This window comes from Equus caballus, chromosome 23, assembly GCF_041296265.1.
Source record: "Equus caballus isolate H_3958 breed thoroughbred chromosome 23, TB-T2T, whole genome shotgun sequence".
NCBI classification, from domain to species: domain Eukaryota; kingdom Metazoa; phylum Chordata; class Mammalia; order Perissodactyla; family Equidae; genus Equus; species Equus caballus.
The window spans coordinates 10,708,611-10,735,375 of NC_091706.1; the positions used below are offsets into that span (position 1 = coordinate 10,708,611).

Genomic DNA, 26,765 nt, shown 5'->3' on the forward strand with positions numbered 1-26,765 from the left:
ACTCCTCCATCTTTAAAACTTCCCATTCCACACTGAGTTTGTGTATAGGTAAATATTTTCTTTTTTATATTCTACAAACCTTGGTATTGTATGTAAAACACAAGTTTTGGTACATCAGTTCTAGGTGAAGATTTGACCTTCAATTCTGAAACTGATACATTTCCTCAGAAAACAATTCTCTGAAGCAAACTCAGTACTGACACCTGCCACATAACAAGGTTTCAGTCAGTGACAGATCACATACACGATGGTGGTCTCGTAAGATTAGTACCACATAGCCCAGAGGTGTAGTAGGCTATACGACCTAGAGTCTGTGTACACTCCATAACATTCACATGATGACAAAATCACCTAACAACGCATTCCTTAGAACGTATACCATTGTTGGGCAAGACACGAATTTGTTAAAAAATGTCATTTATCAAAAATACAAAATTTTCATCTCAATTATTTCATGTTTAAAGAAGTTCACTTTGCAGCAAAGGCTTGTGTTTTCCCTGAGATTTCTCTTGATTTTTGATGAAGGCTGACTATTCGAGATATTGACAGAAGTTTTCTTCCTCATGTGAAGTCTCTCATGTACATAGACAGGCTGAATTCTTATCGGTCCTCTCACATTTATTATATTCACAGGCTTTCATCCCACTCTAACAGTGTTGGCTAAGCTATTGCATTCAATCAACAGACCAAAACCTGTAAGAACTCAACAGAGCACAAGTTGATATCTTGCCTAAAAAAAAAATTTAAAAAAAAAGCCAACTGGTGAAGATCTGTTAGTGGAGAATTCTGTTTCACCCAGTTATTCAGACTCTAAATTCTTTCACCTTGTGCTCTACCATGTTCAAAATACAGCACCCAAGTCTGTGTGGAAGGCTCTCCATTCTGGTATAACACAGGACAGGAAGAATGTAGGTGACTTTCAAGTCCAGACTTAGCTTAAATGTAGTAGCATCAAATTCCATGACCAGCCCCACCTGGATGAAGGAGTGGGAAATTTAAACAAGCTATGGGCCCAGAGGAAAAGGAAATAGTTAAGGGAAATATGCCAGTCTATGTGACATGAGCTTCTTCGTTGTGTTACCTATCTAATAATGTATGAGTTCCTTTAGGACTTCTCAAATTCATTACACATAAGGGCTTTCCCTCTGGTGTGTGTTCTTGTATGATGTACTCTAAGAGCTGCCTTACGGACAAAAGTTTTCCCACAGGCATCACATTCATAGGGTTTTTCCCCCGTGTGAATTCTTTGGTGTACTCTGAGGGCTGAATTTTGGGCAAAAGCTTTCCCACATTCATTACATTCATAGGGTTTCTCCCCTGTGAATTCTTTGATGTGCACTAAGGTGCAACTTCTGGGAGAAAGTTTTCCCATTCATTACATTCACAGAGTGTCTCCCATCTGAATTCTCTGATGTGCTCCAAGGGCTGAATTATTGGCAAAAGTTTCCCCAAAGTAATTACATTCATAGAGTTCTTCCCCTGTGTATTCTTTGGTATTGAGGACTGAATTTTCGGTAAAAGCTTTCCCACATTCATAGGGTTTCTCGCTCGTGTGAATCTTGTGATGTACAGTTAACACGACTTCTGAAGAAAGTTTTCCCACGCTCGTTACGTTCGTACAGTTTCTCCCGTGTGAGTTCTCTGATGTGCAGTGAGATGTGTTCCTTGGGAGAAAGTTTTCCCACATTCACTACATTCATAAGGTTTCTCCCCTGTGTGAGTTCTTTGATGTGCACTGAGGTGTGCCTTTTGGGAGAAAGTTTTCCTACATTCATTACATTCATAGGGTCTCTCTCCTGTGTGAATTCTTTGATGGACTATGAGAGCTGCCTTATAGACAAAAGTTTTCCCACATTCATTACATTTATAAGGTTTTTCCCCTTTGTGAATTCTCTCATGACCACTGAGGTATGATTTCTGGGAGAAGGTTTTCCCACAATCAGTACATTCATAGCGTTTCCTGCCTGTGTGAATTCTCTGATGTGTACTGAGGTGTGTCTTCTGGGAAAAAGCTTTTCCACATTCATTACACTCATAGGGTTTCTCACCAGTGTGAATTCTCTGATGTACTCTGAGGGCTGAATTATGGGCAAAAGTTTTCTCACAGTCGTTACATTCATAGGGTTTCTCACCTGTGTGAATTCTCCGATGTGCTCTGAGGGTTGAATTGTCAGCAAAAGACCTCCCACATTCATTACACTCATAGGGTTTTTCCCCTGTGTGAGTTCTCTGATGTGCTCTGAGGGTTGAAGTATTGGCAAAAGCTTTCCCACACTCGTGACATTCATAAGGTTTCTCCCCGGTATGAATTCTGTGATGTGCGCTGAGATGAGTCTTATGAGAGAAAGTTTTCCCACATTCAATACAGTCATAGGGTTTTTCGCCTGGGTGAATTCTCTGATGTGCTCTGAGATGGGATGTCTTGAAGAAAGTTTTCCCACATTCTTTACATTCACAGAGACTGACCCCCATATGGGTTCCAGGACAATGAACAGAGTGTGAATTTGGAGAAAAGGATCTTCCACATTCCTCACATTCATAAGCTTTCTCCCCCGAGCAGATCCTCTGATGCTGAATGAGGTGTGCTTTCTGGTAAAAGAATTTCCTGCATCCATTACATTCAAATGATTTCTGTCCTGTACCACTTTGCTGAAGTAGATCCAGGGCTGAGTTTTGATGGAAGGATTTCCCATATTTACCACACTGGTAGAATTTCTCTTCTGTGTGAGTTCTCTGATGTGTCGGAAGGTCTAATTTCTTGTAGAAGGCATTTGTATGTTCATTAAAAACACAGAATTTATCTCCAGTTTGTGTCTTCTGATGGGCTGAGCTCTGGCTCAAGTTTTCTTCACATTTACTGCTTTCCAAGGCACCCTGTCCTGTAATAGTTCTCTGAGGTTGAACAAGGGGTGAATTCCTGATGAAGTTACTCCCACTTTCATGACATTCACAGTGTGTCATAGCCACGTGAATTTTTTTGTACTCCAATAAAGTATTCCTATCATCACAGGATTTCCCAACTTCATCAAGATCAAAGCATTCTTCCCTTGTGCCATTTCTCACGTGGTTAAATACAGTTGCTTTATCACAGTTTTTCTTAAATTCAAAGTCCTTACAGGAATCTTCTCCTGTTAGAGAACTTGTCGCTGTAACGCAGACGGTTTTATCATGTAAGACTTTCCCAAACTCATTATACTCAAAAGATTGTGCCAGAGTTTGAAATTTCTGATGATCTTTCTTGTAACTGAGACCGTTCACATTTTTATTACATTCATAAGACTTCTCTCCAGTAGGAGTTTTCTGACGCTTAATCTCAAGCTGCAACTTTTCACATACATTCGTGTAATCAGCCTTCTTTCTTGAATACTTTCTATCATTAATAATTAATTCAGAAACAACTGGCAAATTCACTCTATGTGAGTCACATTTACAGGGCATTGATCCTGAAAAATCTGGAGTTGAATCCAGATTAAATGGTTTTTCTAAAACTTTCTGTACTTCCTTACTCAATCTTTTGTTATCCATGAATATTACTTGCCACAGAGGTTTCTCTTCTTTTTCCCGGTTCCCCTCAAGGTGCACATCAACTTTGTAATAGCCTAAAATGAGAAAAATTGAAAATATCTTATGAATCTTACTTTGTTATGGAGGGGGGCTAAGAGTCATGGTTTTGTTATGTATTGGAATTCTATTGTTTCTAGTCATATTTCCAAAGATTAATAATTAATGCACACAGACAGAAAGACAGACACTCTCTCTCCTCATCCATGTTGTTTAAAAAAAAAAAAAAACAGGTATTATTTTTAGTGCTGGCCAAGATGAAGCAGCTCCTTCTTCCCAAGTACTTCCTCTTACCATTAAAAAATCTCTGGACAAAAACAGACAAACAAGAGTTAACAAAGGAAGATGCTAAAAAAATGGAAAGTTGGACTTTGGGACTTAAGAAATGACATGGCAGAGAATTCCAAGGCTTTTCTTTCTGCTCCCACATATCTTATATGGGGTGCTGGAGAAGCCTGAAATCCAAATACAGTAAGAGGGAGACACAGAAGAGCACCAAGGAAAGCCTGTTCTTTTAACCAAAGGTCTGAGAAAAAGGTTGTCTAACAGAACAGAAAACCTTTCTGACAACAGCCACCCTACTGAAGCCAGAAAAACCTGGAACACTCTTCCCTGTGACATAAAGGATTTTTCTTCCCACAGAAACAAAGGATTTGCACACTCCTGCAAAATTTTCATCCATGAGCCAAACTCAAGAGCTTACAGGAAAAATCATGAAAAGTCCTGAGAAAATTCCATTCATAGGACATTTTGGGAGATGGTAACAGCAGCCACGGACAAAATTTTACCTGGAACCACACTCCTATCTACTCTAACAAATTGTTGCTTTGGGGCACTGGTGGCAACTCATAGAGGGTAAGGGAAGCAAAGAAGGAAGAAAAGGCAGCACAGAAACAAGAAAACAGCAGGAATACATGGTAGCCCAATGCTAACACAGCCAGAAGACAGGAAGTACTGCTGGTGAAAACCACACCCTCACAACCCAAGGATGCAATACTTTTAAAAAGAGCTGAAATCACATTATTCTCAAATGCACATGAAGTGTTCACCAAGACAGACCACATTCAGGGCTGTAAGCCACATCTTTACAAATATAAGAGAACACAAATCACATAAAGTGTGATCTCAAGCCATAGAGAAATTATACTAAAAATCAGTAACGCAGACTTATCTGGAGATGTACAGAGTACTTACAAATTAATACACTTCTTATTAACCCATGGGTCAAGGAGGAAGTCTCACAGAAAGTTAACATACTATGAAGTGAACAAAAACAAAAACTGTGTAAAACATATAGAAATTTGTGGGATGAGGCTTAAGCAGCACTCAGAGACAAATTTATACCTTAAAACTATCATATGAGAAAAGAAACACCTCGAAACAGTTACCTAAGCTTCCACTTTAAGAAAGTGGACAAAGAGAAGTTAAATCTAAAGAAAGAAAAAGGAAGGAAATAATAAAGATTAGAGAAGACAATGAAATTGAAAACTGCCGGGGTCCAGCCTCGGCAGAGTCCAGGTTCCGGTGGGAGAGGCGGCATCGGCGAAAAACTGAGGGAGGGGGAAATAAAGAGGACGTGAGACTTGGGTTGGTGTTAGCAAGTCCGACTTTACTGCGCACAAGTGTCATTTATATATTTTTCAGGATTAGTACAGAAATGGATCTACAAATATTCTCAGAGAGATAAGGAAGTAAAAAAAATCGAGCACAAGAATATTTATTAGCATTCCATTCTATATAGCATAAAAATGAGCGCCTTATCCGCAACTAACTAGTGTTTGTTGTCTCTAAGCTAAAAGAGATAGTTACCTAGACATCTGTTGTAATTCATGGTAAAGTTAAATCAAAGAGAGAAGGTCCAGGCCTCTGGACAGGACAGCTGTTTACATCCTGGGGGAGCCATCCCTGCCTCCCTCAATCATTTATGCCATTAGTGTAGATGGTTAATGGGAACAAAAGGCGACTCCAGGGTATCTTATCTCCAGGGCTATCTGCATTCTCAGCGGGTAGTTAAACATCTTTACATTTTCGCGCCCTTTAGGGGGTGAAAGCATTCCTTTGTCTTTTAGATTGTGGAGCTAACAGTCCCTTAAACACACTGCCGGTGAAAGTATCATTTTGTTAGTAAAGGGCTGAAAAGCTAAGCTAAACTATATATCTTCAAGAATAAAAAAACAGAAATAAGCATAGACATAACCTTGATAGAAAGCATGCATATAATTCAGAAAATATCAGGCATGTCAGCCGGCCATTCTTCACGGAGGGGTATCCCTGCACCCCTCAGCCCTTCTACTCATCAATTGTTTATTATTTATTGCTTTTAGGAGAAAACCTCTATAACATTTTAACAGAAAGCAGAAGGTCAAGAATAATATATAGATACTTCTTGATCATCCAATTAACCAGCAAACTTAGAAGGACGATGCATATATATTTAGACAAAGAACTGGAGGGAGAAGGAAACATTAACCAGACAGAGGCCATAAACCTAATTTGACATCTTATCTGGGCAGGATTCCTTTCTGATTGTCTCAAATGGGACTGTGTGCTCCTCCAATAATTAACTGAAAAACATCTTGAAAGTTACCTGCAGGTGGTCACATTCTCTTACTATATCTAATTTTCCCAGGAGGTAGCCCCTCCCAAGCAGCCACCCAAAGGAGTGAAAACTGGAGGTTAAGAAAGGAAAAGGAATGAAGGGCAATTAGAAGCAGCACAGGTTTCAGAACTATGTGAGGGGCTGGCCGGTTATTCTTCACCAAGGGGGGACCCTCCACCCCTCGGCGTTAATCGGCTGGACCCTGTCAAACAGCCAATCAAATGATGTAGCCACAGCTCCCAGCGGAAAACAACAGAGAAAAATCAATCAACTCAAAGCTTAGTGCTTTGAAAAGATTTTCCTTTAATGATAAAAAAAACAGAGGACAAAAGAGAAGACACATTATCAACATGAGAAAGATAAGCAAGAGAGGATATAACTAGCGACACAACAGACCAAAGAGATAATCACAGAATATTAAGAGAAACCTTATGCCCATAAATTTGACAGTTTACATAAAATGGACAAATTTCTTGAAATAAAAACCACCTACCAAACTCATTCAAGAAGAAAGAGATAACCCCAAAGAGATTAGTATCTATTTAAGAAACTGACAGGGCCAGCCCTGTGGTGCAGCGGTTAAGTTCGCGCGATCGGCTTCGGTGGCCCAGGGTTGACCAGTTTGGATCCTGGGTATGGACATATGCCAGCTCAGCAAGTCATGCTGTGGCAAGCGTCCCACATATAAAATAGAGCAAGATAGGCACAGATGTTAGCTCAGGGCCAACCTTCCTCAGCGAAAAGAGGATGATTGGCGGCAGATGTTACCTCAGGGCTCATCTTCCTCAAAAAAAAAAAAAAATTTAACTAACTGTGGTAAAAAAAAAAAAACGTAGTTTCAAAAAATAGTTCCAGGACCAAATGGTTTTAACAAATGAATTCTACCAAACATTTAAAGAAGAAATAATACCAACTTTATATAATCTCTTCTAGCAAATACAAGATGAGGAAATATTTCCTAGATCATTCTATGAGGCCTATATTATCTTCATAGCAAAATCGAACAAAGATAGTTCAAGAAAAGAAACCTACAGACCAATATACCTCATGATAAAAATGCAAAAATCCTGAACGAAAAGTAGCCAAAGAACACAGCAACATATAAAAAGAAATAATAAATGAGGATCAAGTGGGATTCATCCCAAGAATGCAAATTGTTGCAATATCCAAAAATCAATGTAATGCACCACATTAATCATCTAAAGAATTAAAATCACACAGTCACATCAATTAAGGCAAAAAAGTATTCCAAAACATTCAAAATCCATTCAATAACCTAATAAGGGGAATCCATAAAAAGCTTACAGTTAACATCATACTTAAAAGTGAGAGTTGGAATGCTTCAAACCTAAGATTGGGAATCAGACAAAGGTGTTTACTCTCAGCACTTCTACCCAAGATTGTAAAGGAAGTTCCAACCAATGCAGTAAGAATAATGCAAGAATAAACATGAAAGATACAGACTAAGTCTACACAGAAAATCACAGAAAGATCCTCCCCAAACTCCTCAAACTAGTTAAGTGTTCTCAGCAAGGGCAAAATACAAAGCCAAACATACACAAACAACGATCAACTGGAATTCGAAATCAGATAATATAATTTTCCATCACACCAAAAAATACAGAGCCAAGAAAACTGGGTATCTGTATGCTGAAAACTACCGACGAAAGAAATCCTAAATAAATGGAGACGAATATGTCGTTCATGGACAGAAAGACTCTCTATTATTAAGATGCCAGTTCTCTTTAATTTGATCTACACAGTCAACGCAATCCCAGTTGAAATGTCTGCATGCCTTTCTGTAAATATCAAGAAGCTCATTTTAAAATTCATACAGAAGAAAGTTGGCGGACTCACATTACTTGATTTCAAGACCTAATTAATAAGCTACAGTAATAAAAGTTAATGTGGTACTGGCATAAGGATAACTACGTAGATGAATAAAGAATACAGATGCCACAGCAATATAGTCATAGAAGCACAGAATACATGTACAAATGTATACACAGACACACGCACACACATACATAAATATGCGTTCATCTGTTGTCCAAGAACAGTGCCAATGCTATTCAATGGAGAAATTACAATCTTTTCAACAAATGGTACTTGGAGTAACTGGACGCCTCTTTTCAAAAATTTAAACCAGACACACACCTCACACTTTCTATGAAAATTAACACCAAATGGATCACAAAGTGTAATGTGCGAAATTTAAAAACTTCTAGAAGAAAACATAGGGAGAAATCTGTTACTTTGAGTTTCAATGTTTCCAGACAGGACAACAAAAGCATGGTCCTTAAGAGAAAACTAATGAATTGGCCGTTACCGAAACTAATGTTAAGTTTTAGCCGGCCTCCTCTGAGACCCCACCAACAGAAGTGGGGTGCATCTTCACTTACTGCCAAGTGGGGAGAGAAGTCTAGGTTCCCCATTAGCTCCCCGTTGACACCCTGGGGATTCGGAGGAGAGGGTGCCACATTAATGCTGGGCAGGGCTGAGAGATCAGGCTCCCCACCAGCCTTCTGCTGACACTAACCACTCTGTATTTCATCAGGTGCCAAGGTCCCTAGCTCATCTTCATTCCTCTCTCCGTCTTTCAGAATCTTACGTTCGTCTTATATGTACGCACTACACAGAAGTACATATTTAACTGTACCTGTGGGCAGAGTAGGAAGGAACACATTTACTCCACCTTTCTGGTTACTGCTTTTTCTATCTTACTAATTCCTTCCCTAAGCAGTCGTGAACATATTCTCCTTATCACCACATACAATGTTTCTAGTTTTGCTTTGATAATCAGGTCTGTAAGCAACCTGACTCCGACTTTTTGTTTTAATCCAAAAGGTTACCTCAGGATTCTTTCCCCACTGTTCTGTGGGGACAGTGCTGCCTGTCAAAGACCGACTGTCTATAAAGCATGTATTTTCTTGAGCTTTCTTTTCTCTTTCACTCATTTGTTAAACCATCCCAGCCCCAGCTCCATGCTACTGAACTACTGGGAGCTTCACCTAAAGCCCTGCTATCTAGTAGAGCAGGTCCTCCCACATGGCTCTCAGGAACGGACTTACTCGGCTATGGCATTAGGTCTTTACAAACACATCCCCACTTGAATTTATTATATAAGCACTTCTTTTCTTTTGTCTTTGTTAGGGTTAAAGTTTCATCCACTTTATTGTTTTTTATTCAAAGAAACATTCTACAAGTTCTCAGTTTTTTTAGTTTATTAACTTTTAATTGCACTTTCAAGTTCTTCTGCTTTCATTAGTACATTCCTTAGTGCTCTTGCGTAATTTATTAATATAAATATAAGACTACACATTTACCTCTGTTCACTCATTTTGCTATAGCCTATGGTTTCTAATATGCACCTTCTTTTTTTATCTTGTAAATCTCATACAATTTTAGTTTCGGTTTCCTATCTCAGACATTGTTTAAAGGAGGTAATTTTTAAAATTTCCATGTTGAAAGAGTGTTTTTGTTTACCCATTTTATCATTAATTTCTAGATTTACCAAATTGTGTTGAGGGAATGTTATTTGTGGTGACTCTAATTTGTTGGATTTATTGGTGCTCTCTTTTTAGATTAACACTATTATTTTCACAATTTTAAGATTCTTCCATGGGACCATGGAAGGCTTACTCTTTGATTTCAGCATATACACGCACAAATACATGATTCACTTTAGTACAAATATCACGTATATCCTAGACAGGCATAATACTTCTTTAATGTCCACAGTACCTATTATTTAATAAGATGCAGTGTTTTATGACCTCCTGATCCTAGTGAATCATTAAGTTCCTAGAACTTCCTTATTTTGTGTGCTAAGATCCTTGATATCATATTGTTTGGTGCAGTCATTCAAATGCTTAAAGGTTTACTTCAGCTGTGCTCTTGAGCTAGAGGATCTTTATTAATGTATTTACTGCCAAAATTCAAACCTGAATAATAACGGAACACGAAACCCTGAATTATTCTATTTTTACTGACTTAATAACTTTACTATTCTTTTATTACAAACTTCCTAAGATCCTTATTTCGGGATATCTTCTTTAGCCAATCAATATGATCCAATCATTTGCACTTAGCAATTGGGAGATACACCCGACCTAAATTACGTCAACCTGTTACATTATGCTATCTGTTTACATGGCTTCACAACAAAACTTTCAGTAAACACAATGACTTCAGACGATTTTACTTTTTTGCTCTAGGAATTATATTGAACCTATAACTTCTCAAATTCCTGGAATTATTAGTTTAGACAAAGGCTAATAAGTAATAAGCACATGAAAAGATGCCCGACATCATTCGTGATCAGGGAAATTGTTACAGACTGAATCGTGTCTCCCCCCAGATCCATATGGTGAAGCCCTAGCCCCCAGTGTACCTGTACTTGGAGATAAGATCTTTAGGGAGGTAATTAAGATTAAATGAAGTCACGAGGGTGGGGCCCTAATTCTATAGGACTGGTGTCCTTATAAGAAGAGGAAGAGAGATGAGAGCTGTCTCTCCCCACACATGCACAGAGGAAAGGCCAGTGAGGACACAGTGAGAAGGCAGCCAGGAAGAGAGGCCTCACCAGAAATCAACCCTGCTGGTACCTTCATCTTGGACTTCCAGCCTCCAGAACCGTGAGAAATAAATTTCTGTTGTTTAAGTCACCCAGGCTACGGTATTTTGTTATGCCAGTCCAGCTAACTAAAACCGAAATGCAAATCAAAACCTCAGTGATAAGCCACTTCACATCCTCTAGGACGGCAAGAATCAAAAAGTCATACAATCACAAGTGTTGGTGAAGACGTGGAGAAATCAGAACCCTCCTACGCCGTCATCAGGAATGTAAAATGGTGCAGTCACTTTGGAAAATGGTCTGGCAGTTCCTCAAACAGAGTATCCATATAACTCAGCAATTCCACTCCTAGATAGAAACTCAAGAGCAATAAAAGCACACGTCCATGCAAAAATTTGTAAATGAATGTGTATATCAGCATTACTCAATGACAGCCCAAAGGTGGAATCCCAAATGTCCACTGACTGATGAATGGACACACAAATGTGATACATCCACACAAGGAAATATTATTTTGCCATAAAAAGGATGAAGTACTGATACATGCCACAACAGGAACCTTAATCCTAAGTGAAAGAAACCAATCACAAAAGACCCTACATAATGTTGTGATTCCACTGATATGAAATGTCCAGATTAGGCAAATCTATAGAGACAGAAAGTGACTAGTGGTTGCCAGGGCTGGAGGGGACTGGGGGATAGGGAGGTGATAGGTAAAGGGTATGGGGTTTCTTTTTGCGGTGATGAAAATTGACTGTGGTGATGTTTACACCTAGCTGTGAATAATATTAAAAGCCACTGAATTGTGTACTTTAGATGGGTGACATGTATGGCATGCAAATTCTATCTCAATAAAGCTGTGTAAAAGGGGGAAAAAAAAAAAACTTTCGAAAGTGTTCCCCTCTAAGGTCTAACTACCCCAGGTGTTTCTGTCAGGGCTCACTCACCTGGGTACCTCTGGTTTAGGAATTCTTCCTCTAAGGACCAGGGCTCTTCTCCTTGCTCCAACTTGAAAATCACCCGGGGTTTAGTACTGCAGTATCCTGTGAACATAACAATTGAGGGTATATCCAGACCAGATCCATGGGCCTTTGGGTTTCCAAAGGTGGAGAAAGAGACGGTGGCAAGAGCAGCGAAATGAAGGTGCTCATTTGAAGTTTTCAACGCGGAAGTAATGACACAAACATTGTTTCTGTTTCTCTAAAGGTTTCAGTTTCCTTCAACCTCTTAATAAGAAGCCTGAACAACACTAATCTCTAGTGAGGGTTCACGCGTGGTGATTTCAAAAAAAGGAAATGTAATCCAGAGGGAGTCACATGGTAAGGGCTGCTCACCCATGGAGACCAGGTGGCCGTAGTTCTCCAGCATCACATCTTTGTACAGGGCCCTCTGTGTGGAGTCCATCTGCCGCCACTCCTCCTGGGTGAACTCCACAGTCACGTCTTCGAACGACACCAATCCCTATAACAGCACATTTTGTGCAAAGGTTCAGAATTACGTGACAAAGAAAAGACCTTTGAGAACCACTACCATTCCTATTTACTCTTAAGGCTCTAAAACAAATGGCTACAAAAGATGCCAATTTTTGACCTAATTTTGTCGCCAACTTCAAATTGCTCAACTAGTTAAAAAGGTTTTTAACTAACCATAATTCATTTACACATATTTATGAATTATAGGGGTTTGTTACAGAAAAAAATTCAATGTAAAGCGACTTCCTACAACTCTTCCACATCCCAAGGAATTGCCCTGGGTATTCTAGAGACTTCTAGGATAGTCAGTCTCTCCTTGGACATTATCACTGCAAATAATGGGGGCCAAGGAAGAGATCTATGTAAGTTGTGGAGACATTATACATGACCAAACTTATGTATAAGTAAATGTATAAAGATAAATAAATCTAGAGCTCATGAAGAACGAAGAACAACTTACCAAGGAGTTGAAATCAAAGAGACCAGTAGAAGAGAACACTATCTACACTGACGGGACAGGAATGGATATAAGGATAGGGGTATAATCACAGAGCAGAAGCAACAACCAGTTTGATGACTACTTTCTTGTGGAGCTACCCAGTCTAACTGCACGAGCAGCTCCTTGAATGCTGGTGCCAAACACCGATATTTGGGAAACAAAAGGAAAAAAATGTGTTAGAAGTCATCGTGAGACGGATCTGCTGAGGTTGCTACTGAAAGGTCTATGGAACATAATATTGGAAATGCCCCTTAAACTAGTATACATATGGTTTTAGAACACAGAAGGAAGGTCTAGGATGAAGACAAGCATTTAGGAATTACTAGCAATTTAGGTGGGAACTCAAGTTATCAGAGGCAATCAGACAGCAACTTGAGCACATGGGGACCGAGGAAAGAAAAGCACCAAAAACAGAATTTGAGGAGCCACGAATATTAAAGAGGCTGGCAGAAAAAGTACAGGCCATAAAGCCAGAGAGGATGTTTTCTGAAAAGTAACAACAGGATCGGGAGAGGGAGGAGTCCTTGAAACTGAGCAAAGGGAAAGTTTCCACAACCAAAGGCTTCAAAGGGGCTGGGAGGAGGAGGAAATGGGGAGTCGCTGTCCAACAGGTACCCACCTTCAGTTTTGGCTATGCAAGGTCATTAAGTTCCAGAGATCTGCTGCACAAATGATGCCTACAGTTAACCATACTATCATGCACACATAAAATTCTGAACAATTTGCAAGAGGGCAGATCTCATGTTAAGTGTTCTTTTCACAATTAAAAATAAAAAGAAAGCAAGTAGACCAAGAGAAAAGAGGACAGAAACAAGCTTTTTTCCCTGGTGCTGTGTACCCAATTGTCTGTTCATTCACGTCTTCAGTGCTACTGAGCGAGTACCTCCTCTGCGTGAAGCTCAGCGCTCGTAGCTGGTAACCAAAACAAATGAACAAAAGAACAGGAGTACCTCTCACTAAATTTATCTTAATCTGAAAAACGTAAAGAAAAGTTAACTATATTTTCAAAAACTAAAAAATTAGTGGGAAAAGTGGCATTGTTTTCATTCGTGCCAATGTCTTTCACATCTGGCTTAATAAAAATCAGCTGGATTAAAAAATATTAAGCTAACAAGTGACCTAAGTGAAAATGGTGAGGTAAGGATCCAAGAAAATTCTCTCTTTCATAAAAGCGATAAACAAACTGGCAAAAATTGTAGAAGTTAACAAAAGCAACCTACGGGACATGTATTCAAGGAAAACAGCTGAATCAGAGTAAAAACAGTGATAGAGGATCCTTTTCACTGACCCTATTCCCATCCCTTGCTCTCCAACTCTGTGGTGGTTTGAGAACCAACAATCTGCCATCACAGTTAAAACCAGCAGCCTGGCAACTACTGGAGGGAGAAGAGCTGGGGTGAGGTTCCCTCAAAGCCCCACTCCCAGAAAACTCATTATTTGGCCTGTTTGGTGATTCCTTGAAAGACCCCACTTGCAAAGGTGTCTTTACTTGAGCTCACTCAGAGCTCACAGAGAATGAAAAGCCATATGCTCAGAGGCATTTGTCAAAAACATCTGAAGGCACTTGTTTAACTTAGTGGCTATCTGAGGAGGTAGATAACAGTTGGGGCAAACAATACCCTAATCAAAAAGCTTAAAAGGAAAAGCTGGGGAATGAGATGTCCACACAGATTTTTAAAAGCTCCAATATATTCCTGAGAATCTAGAAGGCCACATTCATGTGGAGAGCTGTGCATATGCCCAGGGCTGTGAGCATGCTCAGGAAAGATGTGAGAAGGCACTACGCTGTCACCTCTAACTGACCTTGAGGTTTGGGCTAAGAAGGGAGTGAAGGCCAGCACAGAGTCGTAAACTGCCTGCCTGACTGCTGCAGGAATGCCCTCACACGCACAGAGCCCCTTAGCAAAGACCTGGAGACTTACCGGTTCCTGGCATTTAAGGACAGGGACTCCAACTGCCACAGATCACAAGAAACACAGGCTCTAGGGCATTAGCTCAAAAACAGTCAGTGAACAAATAAATTTCAACAGTGACCCCCACGGAGGGGAGAAATTCTGATTTCTAGACTTGCTGCATTGTTGCACTTAAAATGTCCAATCATCAACAAAAGATTGCTAAACAAAGAAAGAAACAAGAAAGTAAGACCCTTATGTAGGAAAAAGTGTAATCAACAGAAATCGATTCCTGCATCTGAGGAAGCAGATGTTGGACTTACTGGGCAATGACTTTAAATCAGCTATTTTAAATATCATCAAAGACCTAGAGAAAACAATGTCTAAGGACTCAAAGAAAGTATGAGAACAATATTTCACTAAATAAAGAGTATCAATAAAGAGATAGAAATTATAAAAAGGAACCAAATAGAAACTTAAAGAGTTGAAAAGTACAACTGAAACAAAACTTTCATTAGAGGGATTCAAGAGCAGATTTCAGCAGGTGGAAGAGAATGAATGGACATATGTCCACTGAAATTACAGAGTGAGAAACAGAAAGAAAAAATAACTGCAAAAAATGAACTAGGAGACGGTCCCAAGTCTACAAACGTACGTGTAATGAGAGTCCCAGACAGAGAGGAAAGAAAAGGTCTGAAAGAATATTTGAAGAAATAATCAACAAGAAGTCTCCAAGTTTGATGGAAAACATTAATCTACACATCCAAGAAACTCAACAATCTTCAAGTAGGATAAACTTGGAGTAAGAGATCCACACATGGACACAGGATTAATCAAACTACCAGACGAGAAAAAGGCACAATCTTGAAAGCAGCAAGAAAGAAGTGACTCATCCTGTACAATAGTATGATTGTACAAGCTGACTACTAACCAGAAACCATGGAGGACAGAAGGCAGTGGGACGACAACACAGTCAAAATGCTAAAAGAAAAAGGTTGTCAATCAAGAATTCTACACCCAGCAAAAGCGGAAAAATTAAAACCTTCCCGGATAAACAGAATTTGTCACAGGCAAAACTGCCCTATGAGGAGTAATACAGGAACTGGTTCAGCAAATCTACAGAGACAGAAAGTCGAGGGGCCTGGGGGTGAATGGAATGATGGGAGAAGATAAAGTGTACAGACTTGCTTTTTAAGTTGATGAAAATGTTCTAAAATCCACTGTGGTGCCGTTTGTACATATCTACGGGTACACTAAAAAAATCATTGAATTCTACATTTTAAATGGGTGAATGGCATGGTATGTGAGCGGAATCTCAATAAAGCTGTTTAAAGAAAAAAATGAGAGAAAATGAAATCATTCCAAGACAACAGACGAGATTAAAGGGCCAAAGAGGGAAACTGGGGATGAGCCATGTGCAAGGACAAGGGAAAGACGACGACTCCATGAAGATATCAGCAGGAGAAGGACAGAGCCAGTGGAAGGTGTCACAGACACTCACAGAGACACTTTCCAGAAGGACAGAGTGAGAAGTAGAGGCAAGTGCTACAGAAAAGTCAAGTAAGCAAAGGATCAGGCAAGACCCAATGGATTTGATCATAATCGAGTCTCTGGTCACTGGAGATCACAGGTAAGTGGGGAGAGAGACCAAGGCCTCATGAAAAGGTTTAGAGCGTGACTGAAAGTGTTGAAACACTTGAAGGAGAACAGAATTTTAAACTGTCTGCTGGGCTGACCGTTTTAAACTGTCCTGAAAATCACGGGTACTCGAAATATTTATGGAGAGTAATCTTAAGGATAGTCAGTTGGTCCATCAGAAAAATGTCTCCTGCAATCCCTGTGTTGGAGTTTGTGAAAAACAGTACTGACTGAGCTCACTTCAGCGTTACCTCTTCTACCTTTACTGAAGCACAAGTGGAGGCAACGTCCTATGTTATCTTAGGGTTACTACTGGAAGCTGTTAACTAAATCACGTAGTTGAAAACAACAAAGATATTCTTCACCTTCAATTGTCTTTATAGTCTATGAGGAATCAGTTTGCTTTACCTTCTCACCAACGTTAACCTTGAAAGAAATATCACGCCTGATACCCTGCCACGGCTATCACAAACCTCAGAAATAAACCTGGAACTCCAACGTAGTACATCTGCAATGTCAGAGGACCTGCATGTACCCACCTGCCACCTTTGCTCTGCTCTTCAACTGTATTTCTGTGTCTTCTCTGAATGCATCTGATCCATTTCTATTTCTACTCTTCCATGTTGACGGAGAGACACGTAAGCCCTTATAAAATCCCTTGTAACACAAGCAAGCTATTAAAAACTGAACTCACCTGAGCTATGTTCATTTTCTGCTACTCCTGGAAGAAGGTAAAGAACTGTGAAGGTTCAGCTGGGGAGGAGGAAAGAGAAATGGGGTCATGAGAAACCTGGTCAGCCCTACAACTCCTACACTCACCTGCCTAAAACTCCCCTTATACCAGCTGGAGACAAGCCTTCCCTATGGGAAAACAGCCCTTGCACACGCTGGAGAAGGGAGAGGAAGGGACACAGAGGGAGCACCACCTGAACGTGCGCACCTCGGATATGACTCTCTGGGCTTAACCTTGCATTTTCACTGAGTAAGGTACACTGCTTTTTCTTGATGAGTTAACGTCTATCCTCTTCTGACTAATTAGCAGTAGCAGCAGCAGCAGCAGCAGCAGCAGCATGAAACAGAGGAATAAACAAATTCAGCAACACCGGGGGGGGGGGGGGAACCCTCTACCTTCATTAAAACTAACGTTGTCCAAAACAACTACTCAGGCTGGATTATTAACCAAGTTCTTGTCTTTACACCTTGAGTTAGAGCTTCACAGAAAACTCCGAGATAAAAACGGATGCTTCATACAAGAAATAAATTTCTTGCAACTTTCTGTTCTCAATTGGTTGCAGTTCCTAAAAAAGATCTTCGGATCAGATGCTTACAGTACTCACCCGTGTAAGTCAACAGCTGTGCGCTTAGTTCCTGGGTCTGCCCTGGGTGACTCGACAAACCCCGTTCATTACAGGCCTGCTGTCTTTGGGCTTCCGAAAGCGTCCAGCACAGAAAACCCCTCTCCTCCCATTTCGTTTTTCTCTATGCTCAGGAAAGAGGCAGCATCGGCATCACTCATAGATGCCACACGTGGTGAGGAACAGGCGCGACAGCAGCTCAGAATCCGCAGGGGGCGCGGGGAGAACGGAGGAGACAGGGGACTGCTTGGGGTCCCGCCCGCGCTCGCGGGTTAGCCTTCCCCGGACGCCACGTCCCCACCAGCCGTCAGCGACCCGCCCGCTCCTGCGCAGCCTCACAGTCCCCCATCCCCGCCACCCCAGGCCGCCGCCTTCCGCAGGCGGGTCCACAGCGTCCACCGCACACAGGCCGGGCCGGCTTCCGGGCGCGGGGACCTCCTCGAGCCCGCCTCACGCCACACAGGGACCCACAACTGCTTCTGACCGGGCGCCTCGGGCCCGCGCGTGCCTGGAACCTTCCGCCTCCGCTCCGAAGCCCCGCAGGGCTCCGTCAGCAAGGCCGCTCTGCCCAGAGGCAGCTGTCCCCGCGGCCCCCTCGCCCCTGCCGTGAGAGAGCTCCTTTGCTCCCGAGGGGCTGGGACCCGGGGCGCGGAGCCAGTGCCCTTTATCCCAAGCGTCACCCAGCGCTCCACGCCCGGCTCCTCCGGAACTCGCCAGAAACGTCCTGGGCGGCCACGCGGCCGTCAGCCGCCCGCGACCACCGGCCCTGCCGCCGGCTAGGGCCACAGGGCGAGGCGCCTCCGGAGGCCCCGAAGCGAGGCAGCGGCAACGCCGATTCGCCGCCTTCCACCGCCCGCGGCTCCGGACAGACGCCGAGCTCCCTTCCGGCTGCCTCAGCCCCGCCCCGGCCCGAGCCCCGCGCCGCGAGCCCCGTCCGCGCCCACCGCGCGGGCCCCGCAGGCCGCCGCCGCCGCAGGTGTGCGCGCGGAGGACGCGAGCTCTCGAGAGCGACGCCCACGGCGGCGAAGCGGCCCGAGGCGCCGCCCCCAGCCCGCGCCCCGGGGCCGCCGGGGACGCGGGGCTAGGGGAGGGCAGGGCCCGGTGGCGCCTCCGGGGCACCCCGCTCCCGTCCCCGGACGCGAGCCTAGCCGGCCCGGCAGGCCCCCAGCCGCGCGGAGGCCCGTCCCCAGCGATCTCACCCCGAGCGGCAGCCTCCGCTCCCGCCTACACCTACAGACGTCCGGACGCTGGCCCTCTCGCGCCCGGGGAGGCGGGGGAGGGCGGGGCGGCGCTGGGTGTGCGCGTGCGCAGAGTGAGCGCCGAGGACCCTTCCCAGACTGCTGCGCGGAGGGCCCGCACCATCCAAGACTACATTTCCCATAAGACCCTGACACAGCAGCAAGTGGTTTGGGAAGCGTTACTGCTGCTTTCGCGAGTTGGAAGACGTGACGATTGGACCTTGCTGCTGGAGATTTTTCCTGAATCCTAGAGGTTGTGGGTTAGACTTTTGCTTTACGACATTTATGACAAAGCGTGGTTCTCGATCGGATCCTGGTTGTAAAAAACAACAGCTGCAAGGAGGCAGTTGGAGAGATATGAACATGGACTAGCTATGGAAATATTAAGGGTTATTATATATACGCAAGCAATATTATACATATATGGTTAATGGTTAATATATATAATCAGCATTACTTTGATTAGTGATAATATTTGGACGAGGTACGAAATTGTTATGTTTTACACATGCATACTGAAACATTTACGATTATGAAATCATATATTTGGAATTTACTTTTTAAAACTTCAGCAAACGAATTAGAGATAGCAAATATGGCCAAGGGTTAAGAATCATTAAATCTCTGTAATACGTGTGTATAATGCTCATTTTACTCTTTCTGCTATTCTGAGGTTTTGAAGACGTGGAGGTGGGTGCGGGGAGGAGACGGGGGGTACGTTAGGGAGTTTCCCGTCCCTCCAGAAGTGCACCTTTTAAAGTCGAGCTGCCAGGAGAAGCAAGGGTACACCCAAGTGTCCCTTAGGGTTACGGCTGTGAGGTAGAACAAATAGTAGAAAATGGATGGAGCCAACATTAATGAAAAAGAGTAACACCTGTGACCCGCAGGGTTTATGGGGGCGGGGAGTTGAGGGGGAAGAGAGAATACGCCAGCTGTTCAAAATTGCACAAGTAATACGTGAAAACACATACACCCCAAAATAAGAAAATTATTATATCACTTTTGCATTTCCATGAGTAAACCGTTTTTGAAAATTAATGTGTGCACACTTCAGACTTTTCACAAATTAGAGACATAGGGGCGCAATAACAATTTTTTTCTAGTAGGCTTTTTTAGAGCAGTTTTAGGCCTACAGAATGAGCAGAAAGCACAAAAAGAGTTCCCATAGACCCCCTCTCACCACCCCACACGCAGTTTCTCCTATTAACATCTTACATTAGTGTGGTACATTTTGTACACTTAACAAATGATCCATTGTTCCTAGCTAAAGTCCGTAGTTTACATTACCGGTCGCTCTTTGCGTTGTATAGTTTTATGGGTTTTGCCACATGGATCATGTCATCTGGTGTAATATCCGTCATTATAGTGGTGTAAAATGCACCATTGCATTATTGTACAGAATAGTTTTACTACCCTAAAAATCTCCTGTGCTCTGTCTATTCCACCTCTCCCTTCTTGTTTTCTCCTCCTGGACTCCTGGCAGCCACTCATCTTTTTACTGTCTCAATAGCTTTACCTTTTCCAGAATGTGGTATAGTAAGTAGCTTTTTTAGACTGGCTTCTTTCACTTAGAATACGCGTTTAAGCTTTCTCCATGTCCTTTTGTGGCTTGATAGCTCACTTCTTTTTATCACTGAATAATATTCCATTGTATGGATGTACACAGTTTGTTTATCCACTCATCTATTGAAAGACATCTTGCTTGATTCTGAGTGTTTGCAATTATGGATAAAACTACTATAAACATTTTTTTGTGTGCAGACTTTTGTATTGACGTGTCTTCTTCTTCTTTTTTAAAAAAGATTGGCCCTGAGCTACCGTCTGTTGTGAATGTTTTTTTTTTTTTTTATCTTCTTCTCTGCAAAGTCCCCCAGTACGTAGTTGTATATTCTAGTCGTGGGTCCTTCTAGTTCTGCTATGAGCAGTTCTAGGTCTGCGTCCAGGATCCGAACCGGCGAAACCCCGGGCTGCCGAAGCGGAGTGCGCAAACTTAGCCACTCACACTTAACCACTCACAGCCGGGCTGGCCCCGACAGAAGTTTTCAAATCAACTGAGTAAATACCAAGGAGTGCAATTGCTGGATTGTATAGTGGAGACTGTGGTTAGCTTTATAAGAAACTGCCAAACTGTCTTCCAGAAGTGGATGTATCATTTTGCATTTTCACCAGCGATGAATGACAGTTCTCATTGCTCCATGTCCTCACCAGCATTAGGTGTTGTCAGTATTTTGGATTTTGGCCATTCTAATAGGTGTGTAGTGGTATCTCATAATTTGCGATTCTGTAATGATATCTGATGCTGGACTTCTTTTCATATGCCTAACTGCCATAAGTATATCTTCTTTTGTGAGGTGTCTAACTCTTTCACCCATTTTTTATTGGGTTGTTAATTTTCTTATTGTTGAGTTTTAAGAGTTACTTATATATTTTGGATAAAATTCCTCTACCAGATGTCTTTTACAAATATTTTCTCTCAGTCTGTGGCTTGTCTTTTCATTTTCTTGATATTCATTCAGAAAGCAGTTTTTACTTTTAATGAATTCAAACTGATCAATTTGTTCATTCTTGGATTGTGCTTCTGGTGTTACCTAAAAACTCATTGCCAAACTCAAGGTCACCTAGATTTCCTTCTGTGTTATCTCCTAGAAGTTTTATACTTTTGCTTCATATTTTTCAGTTTATGATCCACTTTGAGTTGATATTTGTGAGAAGTAGAAGGTCTGTGTCTACCTTTATTTTTTTCCATGTGGCTGTTCAGTTTTTCTAGCACCATTGTTAAAAAGACTATCTTTTCTTCATTGCGTTGTCTTTGCTCCTTTGTCAAAGATCATTTGACAATATTTGTGGGCTCTCTATTCTGTTCCATTAATGTTTTTGTTGATTCTTTCTGCAGTACCACACTGGTTTGACCACTTCAGCTTTATAGTAATTTTTGAAGTCAGGTAGTGTCAGTCCTCTGACTTGGTTATTTTTTAATACAGGCATCACTCGGAGATATTGTGGGCTCAGTTCCAGACCACGGTAAGAAAGCAAATATTGCAATAAGGTGAGTCACATGAATTTTTTGTTTTCCCAGTGCATATAAAAGTTATGTTGAGAGAGTGATGACAGCACCATGGTGGAGTGAACTTGCCCAGGACTGTCTCCCCCCCCAACATACAACAAAAAGTGACATCCGTACTCCAACAGAAGACATCATAACAACACGAAAACCTCGGAGAGACATGCAGCCACACGACAGAGTGCAGAGAGGCTGGAGTTCCCCTTGGAGGAGCTGGAACAGTGTAAGAGAGAACTTCACTCCCTCCCCCAAAGACTGGGATTGCTGCTGCGGGCGGATCCATGAGGGAAGGAGCGGGCGAGGGGTCGCTCATTTGGAGGATCACCCAGGACTCCCACGGGCCCTTGCTGCCTAGAGGGAAGCCTTCTAACGGGGTGAAAGCCTTCACACGGGGTGACCTCATCAAGCCAAGACACCAGGAGACCAGATAGCGACAGCTGATCGAGAAATCCCAGAGTGCATGCGGGAGACAGCACCCCTCCCCCGACCCGCTCAGCGTGGCTCCAGCCCCTGGGATCTCAGCTGAAGGTGGAGGGCTCAGAATACGAGGCTCTCAACCCCCACCCAATGGCAATAGGTGGTAACTGCAACCGAATACTATCAGAATGAGAAAGCCCTGACCTTCCAACATCAGACACTACATCAAATCTCCAGACCGGAGACAAAACGGCAAGCCCCCAGAACTCAGCCCTAAGGACACAGAAATATATAAGCTAAACGACAATGAATTCAAAATAGCTATCCTCAAAAAACTCAATGAGGTAAAAGAGAATGTGGAGAAACAATTCAATGAGTTTAGAGGCTACTTCACAAAAGTGACTGCAACTGTAAAGAAGAATCAATCAGAAATATTAGAGATGGGGGCCGGCCCAGTGGCGGAGCGGGTAAGTGTGCACATTACACTGCGGCAGCCCAGGGTTTGCCGGTTTGGATCCCAGCTGCGGACATGGCACCGCTTGGCAAGTCGTGCTGTGGTAGGCATCCCACATATAAAGCAGAGGAAGATAGGCATGGATGTTAGCTCAGGGCCAGTCTTCCTCAGTAGAAAAATAAAAGAAATATTAGAGATGAAAGACACAATGGAAGAGATAAAACAAAATACGGATTCCCTCAATGCTCGTGTGGACATCATAGAGGAGCATATCACCATAATCGAAAATAGATATGTTGAAATGCTCCAGACAGAGGAGGAGAGAGAACTAAGACTAAAAATGAATAAAGAAAGTGTCTGAGAAATATCCGACTCAATGAGGAAAGGCAACATAAGAATTATAGGTCTTCAAGACGGTGAAGAGAATGAGAATGGAGCAGAAAGCGTGTTCAAAGAAATGATAGCAGAGAACTTCCAAAATCCAGGGAAAGAGAGGGAAATCTGTGTGGAAGAAGTTTCCAGATCTCTTAGATTTGTCAATGTAAAAAGACCGACTGCAAGGCGTATAGTAGTACAACTGGCAAAAATGAATGACAAAGAAAGAATACTCTGGGCAGCAAGGCAGAAGGAAATAACCTACAAAGGAACCCCTATCAGGCTTTCAGTGGATTTCTCTGCAGAAACCTTACAAGCTAGGAGAGAATGGAATGACATATTCAAAACTTTAAAAGACAGGAATCTTCAGCCAAGAGTACTCTATCCAGCAAAAATATCCTTCCGATATGATGGAGAAAATAAATGTTTCTCAGACAAACAAAAGCTAAGGGATTTTGTAGCCATGAAACCCGCCCTTACAAGAAATCCTCAAGAAGGCCCTCATACCCGAAAAAGGAAAAAAAGAGAGAAAGTGGTCACAAAATACAGAGTAAGGAGATACATGGGTAGACAGAATCAGAATAGGATGGCAAATATTCAACTATAGCTTTCGGCTAAAGGGAAGGAAAACACCAAAAACAAAGACAATTTTGTCACTTTAACCACAAACTCACAACACAAGATGGAATAAGATATGAGAAAAACAGCTTAGGAGGGGAAGAGGAAATGGACTGAATCGGTTTAGACTAAGGAAGTAAGAAGCCATCAGAAAATGGGCTATCTTATACACGAGATTCTGAATACAAACCTCAGCGTAACCACTAAACAAAAAAGCAGAACAGAGACACAAAAATAAATAAGGAAAAAACAAAGAAACACATCATAAAAATCTACCTAATTCAATGGGTAGACAAAAACACACAGGACGAAAAACAAAGGAAATGCAGGAAAACCGGAAAACAAGTGATATAATGACAGCATTAAGCCATCAAACATCAATAATCACTCTAAACGTAAACGGATTGAATTCACCAATAAAAAGACACACAGAGTGGCGAGATGGATTAAAGAAGAAGACCCAACAATTTGCTGCCTCCAGGAAACACACCTCAGCTCCAACGACAAACACAGGCTCAGAGTGAAGGGATGGAAGACGACACCCCAGCTAATGGCAAACAAAAGAAAGCAGATGTCATAATACTTATATCAGACAAAGTAGACTTCAAGATAAGACAGGTAAAGAGAGACAAAGAGGGGCAGTATATAATGATCCAATGGACACTCCATCAAGAAGAAATAACGCTTAAAAATATTAACGCACCCAACACAGGAGCACCAAAGTTCATAAGCAACTATTAAAAAACCTACAAGAAGATATTAAAAATAACATACTAGTAGTCGGGGACCTCAACACTCCACTCACATCAATGGATAGATCATCCAGACAGAAAATCAACAAGGAAACGGTGGAATGAAATGAAAAGCTAAACCAGTTGGACTTAATAGACATATATAGAATACTCCATCCAAAACAAGCAGAATACACATTCTTCTCAAGTGCGCATGGAACATTCTCAAGGATAGGCCATATGTTGGGAAGCAAGGCAAGCCTCTATAAATGTAGAAAAAAATGAAACAATAACAAGCATCTTTTCCGATCATAATGCTATAAAGCTAGAAAGTAATTACAAGAAAAAAGCCGAGAGAGGGACAAAGATGTGGAGACTAAACAACATGCTATTGAACAAGCAATGGATCATTGAAGAAATTAAAGGGGAAATCAAGAGATATCTGGAGATATATGAAAACGATAACATAGAATACCAACTCATGTGGGACGCAGCAAAAGCTGTATTAAGTGGGAAATTCATCGCAATACAGGGACACCTTAATGAACAAGAAAAATCCCAAATAAGCAATCTCAAATTACACCTATCTGAATTAGAAAAACAAGAACAAGCAAAGCCCAAAGTCAGCAGAAGGAGCGAAATAATAAAAATCAGAGCAGAAATAAATGCTTTGGAAACAAAAAAGGCAGTAGAAAGGATCAATGAAACAAAGAGCTGGTTCTTTGAGAAGAGAAATAAAATCGACAAACACCTAGTCAGACATAATGCAAAGAAAAAAAGAGAGAAAGCTCAGATAATCAAAATCGGAAATGAAAGAGGAGAAGTAACAGACTGTGCAGAAATACAATGGATTATAAAAGAATACTATGAGAAACTATATGCCAAAAAAATGGATAACCTAGAGAAAATGGATAAATTCTTAGACTCTCACCACCTCCAAAAGCTGAGTTGAGAAGAAACAGACAATCTGAATAGACCAATCACAAGGAAAGAGATTGAAACAGCAATCAAAAGCACCCTAAAGAATAAAACCCCAGGACCAGATGGCTTCCCTGGTGAATTCTACCAAACTTTCAGAGAGGATTTAATACCTGTCCTTCTCAAACTATTCCAGAAATTTAGGGAGGATGGAACACTCCCTAATACATTCTCCAGGGCCAACACCACTCAGATACCAAAACCTGACAAGGACAGCACAGAAAAGGAGAACTACAGGCCAATATCGCTGATGAACATAGATGCAAAAATCTTCAAGGAAATTTTGGCAACCCAAATTTGGCAATACATCAAAAGGATCATCCATCATGATCCAGTGGGATTCATACCAGAGACACATGGATGGTTCAACATCCACAAATCAATCAACGTGATACACCACACCAACAAATTGAGGGATAAAAACCACATGGTCATCTCAATAGATGCAGAGCAAGCATTGACAAGATCCCACAGCCACTTATGATGAATTCTCTTAACAAAATGGGGACAGAAGGAAATTACCTCAACATAATAAAGGCCATGTATGACAAACTCACAGCCAACATCATACTCAATGGGCAAAAACTGAGCACCATCAGCCTGAGAACAGGAACAAGGCAAGGATGCCCGCTATCGCCACTCTTATTCAACATAGTACTGGAGGTTTTGTCCAGAGCAATTAGGCAAGAGAAAGGAATAAAAGGAATCCAGATAGGGAGTGAAGAACTGAAATTCTTGCTGTTTGCAGATGACATGATCTTATATATAGAAAACCCCCAAAAATCCATCAGATAGCTAATAGAAATAACTAACAACTACAGTAAAGTTGCAGGGCACAGAATCAACTTACAAAAATCAGTTACTTTTCTGTACTCCAATAACAAATGTACAGAAAGAGAACTCAAGAATATAATTCCACTTACAATCGCAACTAAAAGAATAAAGTACCTAGCAATATATTTAACCAAGGAGGTGAAGGACCTATACAATGAAAACTATAAGACAGTACCAAAAGAAATTTATAATGACATAAAGAGATGGAAAGAGATTCCTTGCTCATGGATTGGAAGACTAGACGTAGTTAAAATGTCCATACTACCCAAAGCAATCTACAGATTCAATGCAATCCAATCAGAATCCCAATGACATTCTTCACAGAAATAGAGAAAAGAACCCTAAAATTCATATGGGGCAACCAAATACCCAGAATTCCTAAGGCAATCCCGAGAAAAAAGAAGAAAGTTGGAGGTATCACAATCTCTGACTTCAACATGTACTACAAAGCCATAGTGATCAAAACA

At 41.7% G+C, this 26,765-nt stretch overlaps 1 non-coding gene across 1 annotated transcript; it reads right to left on the reverse strand.

The window, feature by feature from the left end:
- Positions 1–956: 956 nt before the first annotated feature.
- On the reverse strand, positions 957–18,881 carry LOC100069083 (zinc finger protein 658). The gene is made up of 6 exons (XR_001377567.3): positions 18,792–18,881; positions 17,575–17,716; positions 16,932–16,990; positions 12,071–12,197; positions 11,684–11,779; positions 957–3,599 (listed from the first exon to the last, which is right to left on the reverse strand). It is a non-coding gene; the product is annotated as a zinc finger protein 658 (transcript).
- Between the last annotated feature and the right edge of the window lie 7,884 nt (positions 18,882–26,765).